Source organism: Terrapene carolina, unplaced genomic scaffold, assembly GCF_002925995.2.
Source record: "Terrapene carolina triunguis isolate 2854851 unplaced genomic scaffold, T_m_triunguis-2.0 Scaffold231, whole genome shotgun sequence".
In the NCBI taxonomy this organism is placed as follows: domain Eukaryota; kingdom Metazoa; phylum Chordata; order Testudines; family Emydidae; genus Terrapene; species Terrapene triunguis.
The window spans coordinates 14,254,018-14,270,863 of record NW_020664582.1 but is presented as its reverse complement, the minus strand read 5'-3'; the positions used below and the strand labels follow the sequence as shown (position 1 = coordinate 14,270,863).

At 38.0% G+C, this 16,846-nt stretch overlaps 1 protein-coding gene across 4 annotated transcripts in view; it reads right to left on the bottom strand.

Moving 5' to 3' along the window:
* BCAS3 (BCAS3 microtubule associated cell migration factor) overlaps window positions 1–16,846 on the bottom strand; it is a 490,159-nt gene that overhangs the window by 448,714 nt on the left and 24,599 nt on the right. The gene's annotated exons all lie outside the window — the stretch shown is intronic.

Here is a 16,846-nt window from a genome sequence, read left to right as displayed (position 1 = left end):
GATACATTTCACAACAAAGCCATGAACTCTAGAACAGCAGTTCCTGTAAAGATGGTGATAGGTGTAAATGAACAATAAAATTTGGCCAGAACACGCAAATATTTACCTACTCTTTTCAGGGAGTGTTATTTCTTATTAAGATCCTGTGTCAAGTAACACTAACTCCCATTTTTCTATGTTGTGAAGTTGTTCTAACATATGAATGATGCTATTTTTGAAAGGCTTCACGCATTTTTTTCAATTTATTCCATTAAGGTCACACACAGCAGAAGAGTAGTCCCTCTCTTTCTTTAGCGTGTGACAAGCTGGATGCTAATGTTTGCCTAAAACATGGCCATGTCCATCTTGCATCCCTAAATTGGGCACATTTTTCACACGTGACATAGCAGCATAAGACCCATTTTCAAAAGCAATTTAGGAAAAGTAAGTCCCACTGACTTTCAGTGAGACTTAGGCTCCAAGTCACTTTTGAAAAATGGGGCATAGGCATTTTCAAAAATTTTACCTGGTGTCTAAGTAGGAATAAAGTCAAATAAAAACCATCTAATTTCTCTCCTTTGTGGAATTTTTTTCCCCAAGGGTACTACTGCTTTGCTGAATGTCAGGATGTTTGCCATTGAAAACAAACAACATACACACACCAAGCTGAGATGCCTCAATGAGGTAAATTTCCAGATTACAAGAAAACTTTCTTCATTATAAAAATCAAACTCTTTGATCTACACCAAGTATCGGTAACACATTCTGTTCAAACCTTAATTCACAATTAATTGTATGGCTGTACTTCTATGTGAATTCACCAGAAAGGTATAACAATTAACAATATACTTTTTCACTTAGCAGTCTCTGTTAATTATTAATAGTATGGGTACATACAATTAATTTATAACATAAAACTGCTCAGCAATCTCGTCTATACAAGACTAACTCTTCCCTCCTACATGTTTGGAGTATTTATAATAGTAAATGGTTCACATCAATAATTTCACCATCAACAATAGGTTTATGAGTTACTTAAAACAGCCAAATGTATTTTCATTTTATTCTGCTCTTTCCAAGGTTTTGTATGGGTCACACCTGTATTGTATGTACTGATCTGTAAACTGATAAATGAAAACATGTAAAGTCTTTTTAAAAACCTGGCAACCAATTTGTTTTTTTTACAATATGTGGAACAGATGAACTCCATTTGTTTCTGTTTACCTAGCCAGGCTCAATAGAAATTACATTAAGGGAGAAACCCTGGCTCCATTGAAGCCAATGGGAGTTTTGCCACTGATTTCAATGGGGCCAGTATTTCAACTATACATACATACATACATACATACATACACACACACACACACACACACACTCGAGACATCAGTTCACAAGTTTCTATACAGTCCAACTCTAAGTTTGAGTATAAACTTTTTATTTTAATAAGGAGAATTACAAAGGAAAGAATTTCAGAACATACAAAAATGGATTACAGGGGAAAACATTTGCACAGAATCAGCAGGAATATCATCATCAATATCTGCAACATATTTGTAAAAATTGTACAGTGGGTGCTTCAACTTCTAATTTCAGATGTTTAAGACTCAAGCTCATGTTTCAAAACATTTCCATTATCTACTTCAAATTTATACTTTTAGGATGTAACTATTAATACTCTAGAAAAATCATTAGTATAAGGACCTTGCAGTGCATGAAATCAGGTTAACAGCAGTCCTGTTCATGAGATTGCAAGCAGCAACATGTGTTGTTCTCCATGATGCTTAATGCATCAGCACCCCCCTGTCATTCTGGGGGGGACGTTTAATCCTTCAAGTTATGGTGGATTAATTTTTTATATATAAAATTGTGGTTATTCACATGTGCAATATACTGATGCTATACACACCTGCTCCGCACAGTGTTTAACAGAATGTATCTGATGATTGAAATGAAAAACAGCTAGCCAAATCCATCAAATATAAAAAGTATTGCAATCCTGTTGCAAAGTCCTTTTCTTAAACTCCTTTTATTCTAAATCCTTTTAATTCTGTCATATAACACTACCGCATTTATAAAAAGCTGAAAATCCTGATAAATCACACAATTAAAGTAATGAAAACTGCCTTTCCTGCCAACAAGGCACCACCTTATCTGCAACTCCATTTAGCTAAATGATAAAAAAAAAATTCTGTCATTGGCATATTTGAAAATATGCAAAACAAATTCCCCTGACTAGATGAAAATTAATATAAAGCAACTTCCAGATCTCCATGAAGTCAAAAAGTTTTCCACGTACTAATATAGTTCACTTGTTCAGATGAGCTCATGTACTGTACTTCCAATGAGATGGAAGTCCTGCTGGCAGCTTAATAATGCTAATAATCACAAAATACTCTTTTTCAAGAGATAAAGCAGCATAACCCACGGCCTGATTTTCAAAAGGAGCTCAGCACTATGGCTCCCATTAACTTTCGTGTGAGTTGTGTGTGCTCACCACCTCAGAAAATTCGTACACTAGCATCTCTGAATGTTTTCTCTCAATGAAAACAGGGCAATGTACTTTTGCTGATACTCAGCAGTGATGGTGCTTGCCAAAAGTCACTTCACTACTTTCAGCTACCTCACTGATTTGTAAAGCATTTTACTGTACCTTGAGTAAGAAATGCACTATATAATGCCAAGTACTATTCTATTTAGCAATGGCAAGTATGCTTTGAAAATACACTATGTAGGTTCACTCTTATTTCTGCATTAGCTATCAGTTTGATGCCAGTTCTATCCAGGTCCTTATACTGCTGTCATCAACATAGTATCCCAGAGCTTCCTTGAAATGCACTAAACAACTTGACTAGCATTCGTTAGACATGGTTCTCTTTCTCTCTTTTTTTCTCCAAAGGAAAAATGAGATGCTCTGTTTTTGTTTTGTCTTTATTTTATGTCTGCTTTGTTATGCACATTTATTATTGAAGGCAAGGTTTTAAAAGTGAGCCTTACAGTTAGAAAGAAAAGCAGTGAGGATTGCCATGGTTCTTAAAACCTGTGAGAGTTCACTCCCCAGCCTCAGATCAGTCCCTGAGAATACTGTCTCCTGCACAGACTAGCTTTACCCTCGTGGACAGCTCCATCTTGCCTGATGAGTGTAGCTGTTGACCGCAGTCCCCGAGCTTCTGGTGATCTTTTAGGTATAGTGAGACCAGGTCATTGAGCATATTAAACATAACGGCAGAGATCTTGAATTTGACTTGATATTCTATGGGAAGCCAGTATAGAGTGGAGGACAGCCCTGATGTGTTCAGATTGCAAGCTCTTTGGGTCATGAATCACACCTTTTTGTTCTGTGGTATACAGTGCCTAGCACAGCAGGTCCCTGATCCATGACTGGGGCTCCTAGGTGTTATGGTAATACATAAATAATGTGCTCACACAGTAGCCCATGTTGCTGAGATATGGTCCTACAACCTACATAAGGGTTGATGGTTTCATCGCCAGAGTCAAAGACACAAATAGCACAGAACTGAAAAATCCTGAGTATCTTTCTTTATTAAAAAAAAGTTCAACCCAACACATTTTCCATACACAGAAACACTATTTCCTGGAAACTGGGTTTACTTAAATAGGGAATTTACATTTGGCTAATAAAGAAAACAAATATATGTTTGTATGTCTTGTATAGCATTGAGCACATGCATGTTAAACAATAATATTCACAAGTCAGTATAGTTCCCATCTTTCAAAATTTCTCCACTCTTTCATGCTGAACTTTATTTTCTTTACTCATGAACTTTACTCAAGAGTTACTGTATGGAGAACATTCAATTTCAGCAAATATGAAGAACTGTAAAGGGCCAAAGAACGTACATCCAAGTGACCAAGGTGTCCACCTACTCTAGGCTCCCAGCTTCTCAACCATCGTCTTTCTTGGGGAGAGGCCCACATCTCTCCCACTGCTGACCAAGGTTTTCCCTGGCTAGCAAGCCAGACTGCCTAAACAAGCCAGCATTCTGTATTTTGCTTTCTCTCCAAAGGCTACGAACAGCATAATTGTTCACAGCTATAAATTGCCACACAGCTCTTTGTAAGCAAGAACGTTTATTCTTAATGTGAAAACATTCCAGAGAAAACGTATTAAAAACAATAAAAACACACATGTACACTAAAAAGCTTACCAGAGATCACCACAACTCCAACCTTGGGCTCTGGTAGATGTCAGTTCTTCCAACCCTTCCACAAGGATTGGGGGGGCCCCCACCTTGGACAGAAGGTCGTGTCCATTTGCTGGATCAGAACAAAGGCACTGAGTCAGTTTTAACTCAGGCTCTTTATCCAAAAGTTCTTTCTCTGTCTGTTGGTCTCTGGAGAAACCAGGATACGCAAACCTCCCCTAGAGATGGTACTTCTGTAGGTGGGAGGGTTTAACAACATGGCTGATTTACCTTAATCACCACTCACTGTCTTTAGTACCTAGATGCTGTAGTAGCCCTCTCCCATGGTGTACAACAGTGGTTTTCAAACCGTGGGTTGCGACCCAGTATTGGGTCGCGGAATGGAAGGCACTGGGTGGGTCACAGCAGCTCTGGTCAGCACCGCCGACCGGACTGTTAAAAGTCCCGTCAGCAGTGCTGCCTGGCTAAGGCAGGCTAGTTCCTATCTGTTCTGACACTGCACTCTGCCCTGGAAGCAGCCAGCAGCAGGTCCAGCTCCTAGGTGGGGGGGGGGCTACGGAGCTCTGCACACTGCCTCCGCCCCGAGCACCAGCTCTGCCCTCCCACTGACTGGGTCCTGGCCAATGGCATCTGGGGTGGGGCGGTGCCTGCAGGCGAGAGCCGCTTGCGCACCACCGCCTAGGAGCCGGACCTGCTGCTGGCCGCTTCCGGGGTGCAGTGTGGTCCGCGGTGCCAGGACAGGCAGGAAGTCTGCCTTAGCATCCCCACTGCGCCGCTGACCGGGACCCACCCGAGGAAAGCCTGTGCCCCAACCCCATGCCCTACCCCCCTGCCCCAGCCCTGAGCCCCTCCCAAACCCAGAGCCCCTTCCTGCACCTCAAACCCTTCATCCCTGGCCCACCCCTGAGCCTGCACCCCCAGCCCAGAGCCATGACCCCCTACCATACCCCAAACCCCTGCCCCAGCCCAGAGCCCCCTCCCACACCCTGAACCCCTCATTCCTGGCCCAACCCTGCAGCCCTCACCCCAACCCTCTGCCCCAGTCCTGAGCCCCTTCCACATCCCAAACCCCTCATCCCCAACTCCGTTGGGTCACAGGCATCAACAATTGTCTTCAACTGGGTTGCCAGAAAAAAAAATTGAAAACCACTGGTGTACAACACAATCACACATACACCATTCATTTAAACAATGGGCCCCAAGGATACTAAAACTTAATTCAATAAGGTCTCCCAACGATATGCAGGAAATTGCCATATCTGTCACGCCTTATTTTTTATAATCTCTCTCAGTAGACAGTACCTCGTTCTCTTCCAGGGAATCAAACATTAGGCTTAGTTTTTAATCCAAATTTAAAATGGCTTTCTTGGCCTAAAACAGGAGTTTAAATAACACTTTCTCTGAGCTATTCAGACATAGATCCCTGTCCAGCCACAATAGAATCATGAGGTAAAAAATATGTTAAATTCTGGAAAAAGGTACAAAACAAGTTTCACTTATTACTTCAGACTAATTACAGAGGAACAGAACTAGAACATATGGTAAAAATTTCCAAGCATTTTCTGCACTTTAAACTCCTTTATGTGTTATGGCATATTTAGCTAGCAAAATAAAGGTTTGGTGATGAACCAGAAACTTCATCTTCTGAAACCCACAATAATAAGGCTTTTTTGTTAAATTACAAACAATTTCTGCCAGCGTCTAAAAGATATACTTTTTATTTTAACAACCCAGTCCACTTTCCTCTAAGCAGTAAGCTTTAATATTTATTACAGAAAAAAATATATTTAAGGTGTTGAAATTTGATTTTGTTGAATTTGTGTCGTATAAATGGAGGAAGTCAAGCATAAACTAGAGAATCTATGAATCACTTTCCAAAACCTCCCCCCACCCCAATGTAAAATGATTCAGACCATCAGGATCCCTTCTGATAGTCAACTCTCACTGGGAAATCTGTTCAATCAAGGAAATCTAGTCACCAAAGAAAAAAGGAAATCTTATTTATAGTAGGACACCAATTAGACAGCAGAGGTGTGGCACTAACGAACTTGCAGAAGGTGAGTTATGGTTCTAAAACAGTAATTTATATGACAATACTTAAATAAAAGGAGAAAATCAAATAGCTATGCACTCCATTAGTAAGGAACATAGAAATATGAAAGAAAAACACACATCCAAAACTGTAAGATAGGGGGAGTTGCAGCACTAAAATATTTAGCATACATAGTGGCCTTGCTAAAATTATTAAGATCAAGTCATTTAACGAATACAGACACCTGCAAATTATGTCTGTATGTACTACTTGTTTATATGTTTAATTAAATTTATCTTGTTCATCTTAACTGCTCTAATTCACTTAATTTCACCTTAGCAAGTAGGTTAGATTTATGGTAGGAGGTACCTTAAAACCTTGTTGCGCCAAAAGGACAAAAATTGCTATACATTTCATAACTTAATTGCAAAACGTAACATTTCACAGATTAGTTTGTGGTAAAACTACTTCTCTAAGCAATATTAAGTTGCATGTCTTGTTCTCTGACAAGTATCTGCATCTGCTCTGTCAGAAGGATTGATTAAAAAATTATGCCCATAGATGTCCTGCATAGTAAAAATCTGATCTTAAATCTTTGCCTTCAGAGTGCTTATAACACAATTGCATGAGCATCAGCAATTCTGCAAGCATCTATAAAAGCCTTTGTACAAATGGAATATACCCTGTGATTGACTCCTCTCAGTAGCAGGCATTGCCTTCTAATCTTGGAAATTGTGCACTCAAATATTAAAAGGCCAGACAGATTTGTGTATTCTGCCTATTTTTTCCACTGAGGATAAGAGTTTTGCTGACAATATCCCAGTTTACTGCATAGTACAATTGGATGACATTCCTTTGACTCACTCAGTGAGGAAGACATTGTTCTAGCTCCTTTGATTTTCTTAAGAGCCTAGCTTAATACTGAAGTTAACTTGCTCTCCACAAACTGGATTCTTTTATCCACATCATATCAGTCTTCCAGGTCAGATATCATCTTCTTCACATCCTCAGGCATGACTGCATTAGTGGCAAGTGAAGATTACATAAAAATGATTGCAGACTGCACATTTCAGTATGTTTACTGTCCTTAGCTGTAATATCCACCAGACTTGCTGAAAAATGAACCAGACAAATTATAGAAAAGGAAAAAGTCCTTTGTAGGAATTGGTAGGATCTATGCATACAGACGGATTTCTATGTATTTTTGCTGACGTAGTCTAAATTTGTTGGAAGATACTTTACATTCCTGAGAGCCAAGAGAGTATAAAAGACAGTTGCAAGAGAGAACACTGTAGATGGCTCAAGAATGTTTGGATGCTTTTTAAAAAAAAAAAAAAATTCAGACACCTTCTTCCTTCCAAGATGCTCCTCAAAGAGTCAGTGAGCAAATGAAAAAGGGCAGCCAGGACCAAGGCAGTATCAGAAGGCTGAGGGCATCAGACAAGTTGGCCAAAAGACCATCATAAAAAGCCAGCCACCAGTCAGAAGGATACAGAACGGCAGAGAAAACTCTTTAACCTGCTCTAGTTCTGAACTCAAAGTCAAAGAATTTTAGTCAGAGACAAAAACCATGCACTTTTACAGATATTTGCACTTTCCTTCTGAGACACAACAGTTTTATTCTTAGTCAATACAGCAAATAGTTTCTACCAAAACACAAGAAAATAACTTTGAAATATTTGTTACTGATAACTAAATGTTACTATTAGAGGAAAGAGTAGTACATTATTTGAGAAAATGTTGCTTAGAAGGAAATAGTCTGCATTTTTAAGTTACATTCAACCAAAGCTAGAGTCACATGAGCCTGGTGCAGTTAAAGTTGGAGCCCTGTGGGCCTAATGAACCAATATGATGTTTCTAAAAGTGAAATGGCAGCAGAATGGGGGGGCCAGTCCACTTTTGAATATTAATATTTTTACATTGGTGTAAACATAAAAAAGCACTCCAATGTTTTTTTCTATACGGCTTATAAAAGGCTTACTTGCTACATCAGAAATCTATTCTATAATTTCTCTAACCAACCTACATCAGAATTCTATTCTATAATTTCTCTAACCCACCTACATCAGACTTCATTCTACCACAATCAACCCTACACCACTTAAAAAACACCAAAGCTTAAAAACACACCTGCACAAGCCACTTAGCTCTAGCCAATTCTAGCTACAAACTGCTACTGTTTGGTCAGCTTGTAGGGTGGGTTTTTGTATTGTACACGCTTGGCAATTATTTTTGCCTTAAAAGACTTAAAACCACTAAGCCACCCAAGTGGCTGAATATATATATATTAACATCTGTCTTCCTTTAGAGAGCAACCTAAATATGATAGCTTAATCTGCAAGAATACTGAAAGAAACTAAGTCAGCTTTTGAGTTTCACAGTAAAAACATTTAAAAATATAAACAGAAGTCAGAGATGCAGGTAATACGTGTTAAAACTACAATAAAATTTGAACTTGTATAATGAAATGGTTTTCAAGTGCAAAACTAGTTTGTAACTCAATTAATTCTAACTTCTGAAATTAATTCTAGTTTTAAGAGTTTGTTTTACAATGTTCCTTGGTTCACATTTCTTTTAAAACTTAAGTAGCTTGATACTTTCCATTATTCTTTGTTTACATTTTTTGTTCTCCTTGGTAAATTTGATGAACCACAAATAATCATTCTGCACTGTGTGTGTTTTTAAAAACAAAAAACCATGCAAGTAGCATAATACAGAAATTGGCAAAAAATTGAACTGAATTAAATTTGATGAATTTGTGTTCATAACAGTGAAGGCTGGGAATATATGAAACAGCCAATGGCTCAAGCCAAGTTCTACACACAACTCTGCCAGCACATCAGTCCTAAACTACCACACTCTGTGCTATTCCAGTGTTAGGCTCTGGACTTTCCAGACTATGAAATATTAATTGCTCAACTGAGATTTACACCCTGTGCAAACCCATTGAATTCAAAGGGTTTAAGCAAATATTCTGACTCAGTAAATACAGGATTTTCACTATAACAGACTGGGATAGGTAAGAAGGGGGGGGGAAATAAGATATTCTACCAAACTAATCCACTTCATAGAGCAAACATATTCTTATTCTGCTACAAAAGCTGTAAGAAGCCATGTATGTTATCTCAACTGTCAATATTTACAACTACAGCATGGTCCTCAAAGTGAGTAGCGAGGTAAAGAACAATCACACTTATGAAATCTGCTATAGCAACTTCTTAATAACTTCATCATATCAACCAGAATTTATAAGTTGTATATAGGTTCCCCAAATTCTCACAGGAAACCAGTTAACAGAGAACTGCAACAGTTCCAAAAGGAAGTGATTAAGACATGAGTAAGAATTTTGGAAGAAGTGATGAAAACACTTAACCTATGTTACATAAAGAGTATGAGAATTGGACTAATGTAGTTAAATGGAACCACTATATGGGGGGGGGGGGGGGAAGCCTAATACAGAGCAATTTCAGTAAGGAGGAAAAGGCCACAAAATCTTATCACAGCAAATGAGAAAAGTTAATATTCCCTGATTTTTGCTTTTTATTCCCAGGCTACCCAACCTATGACAGCGTCACCAACTATTTCCATTTCACTGGGAGAGTAAATTAATTTAACCGGCAGAGCCCCAGCCTCATCTTACTTTACATCTACCATGTAAGGTTTTCCCACTCCCACCCTAACAAACAGGAAGTCAGACCAATTTGTCTTCAAACAAATCTTTTCCCCTGCATGTCTGAACAGACAAGGAGAAATTCAGAGCCCTCAGAAAACTAGACACCTTTACACATATGGAATAAGTACTCAAATCATTCCCAGCACTACGATTAAAACAGTGAGGAACTGGGTAGGTTAAGAAGCAGTGCCAACCAGATGCAGCATGCAGTCATGCAAAATGTCTAGGCTTAGGATTCTTATTCTGAAGACTGGTAGCATCAAGAAAGATGTCCTCATATTCTGATTATTAGCCATGCAACTCTACTTCCTCCAGTAAGCCTGAAAATTGGTCAGAGTAATATTTAGGTCTCCAAAAAGGCCATCTATATTCCGAGGTGCAGAAAATAATCAAAACCACAGATGCTGTTGGAGGCCAAAAAGATCTAAATGGGATGGAAAGAGATTAATTGGTTTCCTGATTATTTTATGATCCAATTAAAATCTGACTTTTTGAAGAAGGGGGAGCTTGGATGCCTTATAAATACAGATTCCTTTCTCCAAGGCTACAGAAACCATGGCTACATACTGATGTAATAATATCAATAGGAAAAAAACGCTGTATTACCTATTTTGGCGTATAGTTTGAAGAATGCACAAACGAATCCTATTTGGACCAGTTTATATACATATTCAGACTTACCATCTTGATACAGCAAAGCCACACTTGACACTAGCCCTAGTCTGAACAGGTGGATAGAAAAAGAGACAGGTTAGCATACTGTATACAACCTTTCCCTGCATCTGTCTTCTTTCTGGTTATCACAATGTTCAAGTGGATAACCAATATATCTGATCTTCTCCGACACTACCGAGAGACAATCCATCTTGTCTTTCATATTGAAGTACTATCCTTAGGTTCTGTACTAGCTGTGATTTCTATCATTAGTGTCCACAATGTACTAGACATTCTCCACAAACAGAGGCAGACATAATCCTGTCCAAGAATAGCCTATATTCTAAAAAAAAAAAACGAGGCTACCACTCTGAAACCTATATTCTAAGAAATCCATCAGGTCACTATTGTAGCTACAGCCAAGAGTATTCACTGCTGGAAAAGAAAAGAAGGTTTGCCTGGGCAGTTCTAGCCTCTTATAAGATTGAGATGATGCTGATTGATGGAATAAGCATTTTGAGAAACAGGCGACATTTATAACTTCTCCTTTGTTTGTCAGTCTCTGCTGAGCTATTGTGAAGGTGGTTCATTATGTCAGGGTCAGGAAGTTAGTTACCACAGTCAGCACTGTTCCTGGATTCACAGACAGCAGCGGTGGCCAAGAACATTTTTCACTTTCAGCTGGCCAAGAGACAGATACATGCCTCTTCAGTTATCCATGTCTCTGTTATCTCAAGGCTAGATTACAGGCATGAACTTCAACTGAGGTGAACCTTCAAGGCTACCCATAAGCTTCAACTACAGCAAAATGTATCTGCATATTTGTGGGCAAGGTGGGCTTGGAAAGCACATTTTCATTATGCATGTATACCACATACTTCACTGACGTCCATTTCACTTGTAGCTCAAATTCAAAGTACTATGACCTTTGACTTCTTCCAGTCTGTCCTCTTACAATTCCTATATTCAACCATTCACAGTTCATCTGTGTGTCTCAAGAGTAAGACTCAAGCAAGACAGAAGTTTGCAATAGTGGACGCTTGCCTTTGAAATCTGCTCTTGAAGGAAACACGTTTAAGCTTGAGCTTTGCCACATTTTGAGCATAAGATAAGTCACCTTTGTCCAGGCTTTCCGCTAACTATACTCTGAAATCCCTGGTACTTATTACTAGCAGATTTTTCTCTATCTTTGTGCTTTAAAGTTAGCAACTACATTGCTGCAAGTTCAGAGTATACAGTAAATGTCTATGTATTTGGCAAAGTGGAATCACATAAATCAGATACTAACTTTAACAATATGTACAAATACAAAAATAATATAAATGAATATAGACAGACTACGGAAACTCGCCATCTTCTGTATTTTTTTATACATTTGAGCAATAAGGAAACGGAGAAAAGGCACAGTACAGTTTAACTCAGGGCCCATTTTTCTTAAAGATAATAATTTTCATGTGTGTTAGTCAACGAGAACAAAGATTAAAAAATTATAGTTTCTTAAAAAAATATTTAAATGTTTAAACACTTCTCAAAGTTTGAAAGCACCATGAAAAAACTGATTTGACATTGAAGGCTTGTTCCGATCCTAAAATAATAGAAAATGTTAAAATGCACAGGCACGCATTGCCATGTAACTTAATAAAACAGATTTGATGAGATCTTCTTTAATTCTTTGAAACAGTACTATATTATGGTGTGAAAAACATGATGCAACAGGGAATCAAACATCAAAGGATAACAGTACTTTCACAAAATAGTTCACAAACTATTAAGTTGTGCTGCTGAAAAAGTGAGTTAAAACCATGAACTTTTCCTTTCACACCTGGGAATGAGTTTCTTATCACAATCTGAGATCTATTTCTAGGAACGTGCCAAATTCATTCACCACGAGCCTCACATTCAACAATTCCCTTTTTACATCTTTACAGTAAAACTGTGTTTGAGCATTGCTGATAATAATCAGCTTCTCCTTCACAAATGCATTTTATTTTGCTCAGAATCATTACAGCTTATGTGTGTTAGTTATCTAAGGCCTCTTATTACAGTTTTACTTTTGTCTGATTCCAGATATTGGTCAATAATATATTTGTGTATTTTTAATCAGATTTACTTTATACCAAGCCATGTAAAAAAAGAGACCAAAACATGTTTTTAAAAGGTTTAAATTTAATTTAATTTAATACGAACTAATTTGAATAGATTTCTGATGTAGCAACTATCATTGTTAAATGCTAAATATAAGCAGTTTAGAGAAAGAGAACAACTACCCAGTGGAATTCATAAGTAGTAGTTTAGTTTGCTTGCTAGACTGTACAATGCAAAGCATTTTTCTATCCTCAGTAAAAAACAGAACTTGTTGGAATGTTAACTATTGCTTCCTTCACTTGCAGTTACACTTCTTTCCCTCTTTTTTCCTTTTTTAAAGACGTAGGGATCCAATATTTGATGACACAGAAAAGACCAAAATAGCCGTAGTTTGTTAGCTAATTACAAAGTTGACAATGTTCCCATAAAGAAAAAGTCCTGCACAAATTTTAAATGTGTCTGTGTATTAAATTCTAACAGTAGGTTGCGTTTTGTGTTTAATATTTTAACTGAATTTAAGATCTACTTAAACCTAACTCTAGTTTGAGTTCTGTGCAAGGACAAGCTCTGCTTAACAGTTCTAGTAAATGGCTCTCAATACACTATTGCATAGATTCCTAACCTGTGTACCACTTCTCCACTTAATCCCAGACCTTAACAGAAAAGTAAATAACAGCTCAAATTAGATCAACTGTAGTGGAATGTGGCAGACATTTTACACAAGAAACACTACTTAGCAGCTGTATGCAGAAGGGAAGCAGGAGAGTAGCTTCTCCAGTTGAAGTTACAGGGTGAGTTTTGGTCAAACAGAATATTGCCCAAACTGAGGTTCAGCCAGGACACTAACAGGGTAACTCCTCATGCTCTTACAAGTGCAATGGGATTCTGGATGACAAAATTGTCAGGATCTTAATTCTAGACCAGACTTCTTAACCGATACTTAGCAAATCGACAGAAAATTTTAAGACAACAGAAGAGCATCTGATGTTTTAGTGAGGCCATCTCATTCTTTAAGCTATATCAAGTTAAAATGTTAGTATGCCGGTTCTCTCTTCTGGGAGCATAGTAGTTCCACTTTCAAAATACTGGAGATGATTATAAGCAAATGTGAACTGGCCTGCTATTTGGGAATTGCTTGTATTTGGGCTGAACAGTCTCAGTTTTTAAGAGGATTTGCTTGTTTATGCATAGTTGCTCAAATTTTTTAACAAACTCTTCCAGGAGGTTACTCAGAATTTCTGAAACAATGTAGTTGAGCAAGCAAGACAGCTGGTCTCAGAACGTGATAAAACCACATTTAAGTAATCTTCAAGAGAGGAGGTGGCCATTTGTACATTAAGAGACATGTCAAAAACTCAAACACTGGAAAGGTCAATTTGTTTGAAAATGGTTTACTTAAAAATAAGCAAAAAGAGGAACAAATTAAAAGCTAGCTCCACTCCAACTAGAAGGAACTATAAAGAATTCCCATTCCACTAATTTTTCTGATCGGAATGGGAAAGTAACTTTGTGTTCTAATACCAGAAAAAGCTTCAACAGCGGATATTTCAGGGGCACATGGGTGGTCTGTTATAATATTATAAGTTTTAGAAAATACTTAGCATTTTTCCCATACGTGAAATAAAAAAAAAGAGCCTTCATGTTTTTGGCAAACCTACTTACTTTTGAGAAAGCAAAATGTCTTCTTGAATTTAAATGTATGCTATATTATTTACACTATATCATTTTTATTAAAGTTATTTCTTCATGTACATTAGGTTGGATATCCAGCACTGCCTCTTGAACAGATGACAAAGAAAACTTAAAATCTTTTATTCATCCCAAGAGTTTGAAAGTTTGAGAAGGTAAGGACCACAAATCATGAATAAACTCTGCAGTGTATTTGAATATGAGTCTCTAACTATAAATAGCATTTCTAATTCTATTGCTAGCAACCATGACCTTGCTAAGGAAAAAAATGCTTGGGGTAAAGGACTACAAGGTATTAATCAAGTGTCAGTTCTATAATAATGATTGTAACAATGATTACAAAAATTGCAGTGGTTTAAAACTGTTTTCTCAATTTTCCTTTACTGAAACTGTGGAGTCCTTTTGGATGAGAGTTTTAAAAACAAGTTCCTGTCTGCCATATGTAGAACTTAAAAATCCCATGACAATTTTCCTAAGAGTGGGAGTTTGCTTCAGTGTCCTTGACCAAAATTTTCCCTGCCTTCCACTGTTGCACAGCATTCTATATGCTCTTTGTCAGCCTGACTGGGAGGGGTTGCAAGTGCTTTGGAGGATAGGATTCAAATTCAAAATGATCTGGACAAACTAGAGTAATGCTCTGAAGTGCTCCACTTAGGAAGGAACAATCAATTGCAAACATACAAGATGGGAAATGACTGCCTAGGAAGGAAGTCGAGTATCAGGGGGTAGCCATATTAGTCTGTATCCACAAAAAACAACAAGGAGTCCGGTGGCACCTTAAAGACAGATTTATTTGGGCATAAGCTTTCGTGGGTAAAAAAAACCCTTTTTCAGATGCATGGAGTGAGAATTACAGATGCAGGCATTATTATACTGACACATGAAGAGAAGGGAGTTACCTCACAAGTGGAGAACCAGTGTTGACAGGGCCCTGTGAGGTAACTCCCTTCTCTTCATGTGTCAGTATAATAATGCCTGCATCTGTAATTCTCACTCCATGCATCTGAAGAAGTGAGGTTTTTTTACCCACGAAAGCTTATGCTCAAATAAATCTGTTAGTCTTTAAGGTGCCACCGGACTCCTTGTTGCCTAGGAAGGAGTATTGCAGAAAGGGATCTGGGGGTCATAGTGGATCATAAGCTAAGTATGACTGAACAGTGTAATACTGTTGCAAAAAAAAAGCAAACAGCATTCTGGGATGTATTAGCAGGAGTGTTGTAAGCAGACATGAGAAGTAATTTTTCTGCTCTACTCCACGCTGATTAGGCCTCAACTGGAGTATTATGTCCAGTTCTGGGCACCACATTTCAAGAAAAATGTGGACAAATTGGAGAAAGCCCAGAAATAAAAATGATTAAAGATCTATGAGAGAAGATTGAAAAAAGGGGGTTTGTTTAGTCTGGAAAAGAGAAGATGGAGAGAGGATATGATAACAGTTTTTAAGTACATATAAAGTTGTTGCAAGGAGGAGGGAGAAAAATTGTTCTCCTTAACATCTGAGGATAGGACAAGAAGCAATGGGTTTAAATTGCAGCAAGGGCAGTTTAGGCTGGACATTAGGAAAAACTTTCTAACCATCAGGGTAGTTAAGCACTGGAATAAATTGCCTAGGGAGGCTGTGAAATCTCCATCATTGGAGATTTTTAAGAGCAGGTTAGACAAACACCTGCCAGGGATGGTCTAAATAAAACTTAGTTCTGCCATGAGTGCAGGGGCCTGGACTAGATGACCTCTGGAGGTCCCTGTCAGTCCTACGATTCTATAATTCTAGGATTCTAAGTGTAGTAAGTCTAAAGTTGCTCCTACAATGTGAGATGGGATTTAAAACAAACAATATCTGAAATCACTCCTCAGGAGTATTTTATATTAACACATTCATTGATAAATAAAATGGAGGTCAAGTCCATTAATGGCTATTAGCCAGGATGGGTAAGGAATGGTGTCCCTAGCCTCTGTTTGTCAGAGGGTGGAGATGGATGGCAGGAGAGAGATCACTTGATCATTACCTGTTAGGTTCACTCCCTCTGGAGCACCTGGCATTGGCCACTGTCGGTAGACAGGATACTGGTCTAGATGGACCTTTGGTCTGACCCGGTACGGCCGTTCTTATGTTCTTCTTCTTATTATTGTTATTATTATTATTTCAAAATAGAAGCATAAGAGTCTCTGGAGTATTCTATAAAATTTAAGATATCCAGGCCCAGCAGTTCTCTAGCTTATGAAGAAAGCAGCAGTTGGGGTTAAAAACAGGAGTTACAAATTTAAAGTAATTCAGAATTATGGAGGGGAAAAAAAATCAAAAGCACTTAGAAAAGTCACACATTTTTGAGACCAAAATCAATTGCAGAAAAAAAGGGTCCACAAAACAAAGAAGCACTCCTGTGCATCTCTACTACCCACAGTTTATTGGTTCTTAACAGTGAACAAAGTTATGCTCATATATTTTTTAAAACAAGCAGTTATCTTGGCAATTTTATGTCGCTGTCAGATAATCAAATTAACAAAAAAAATGTCTGGGAAACAGACCAAGTCAAGACTGGAGCATGGAAGAATTAGATGTGAAAATCAAGG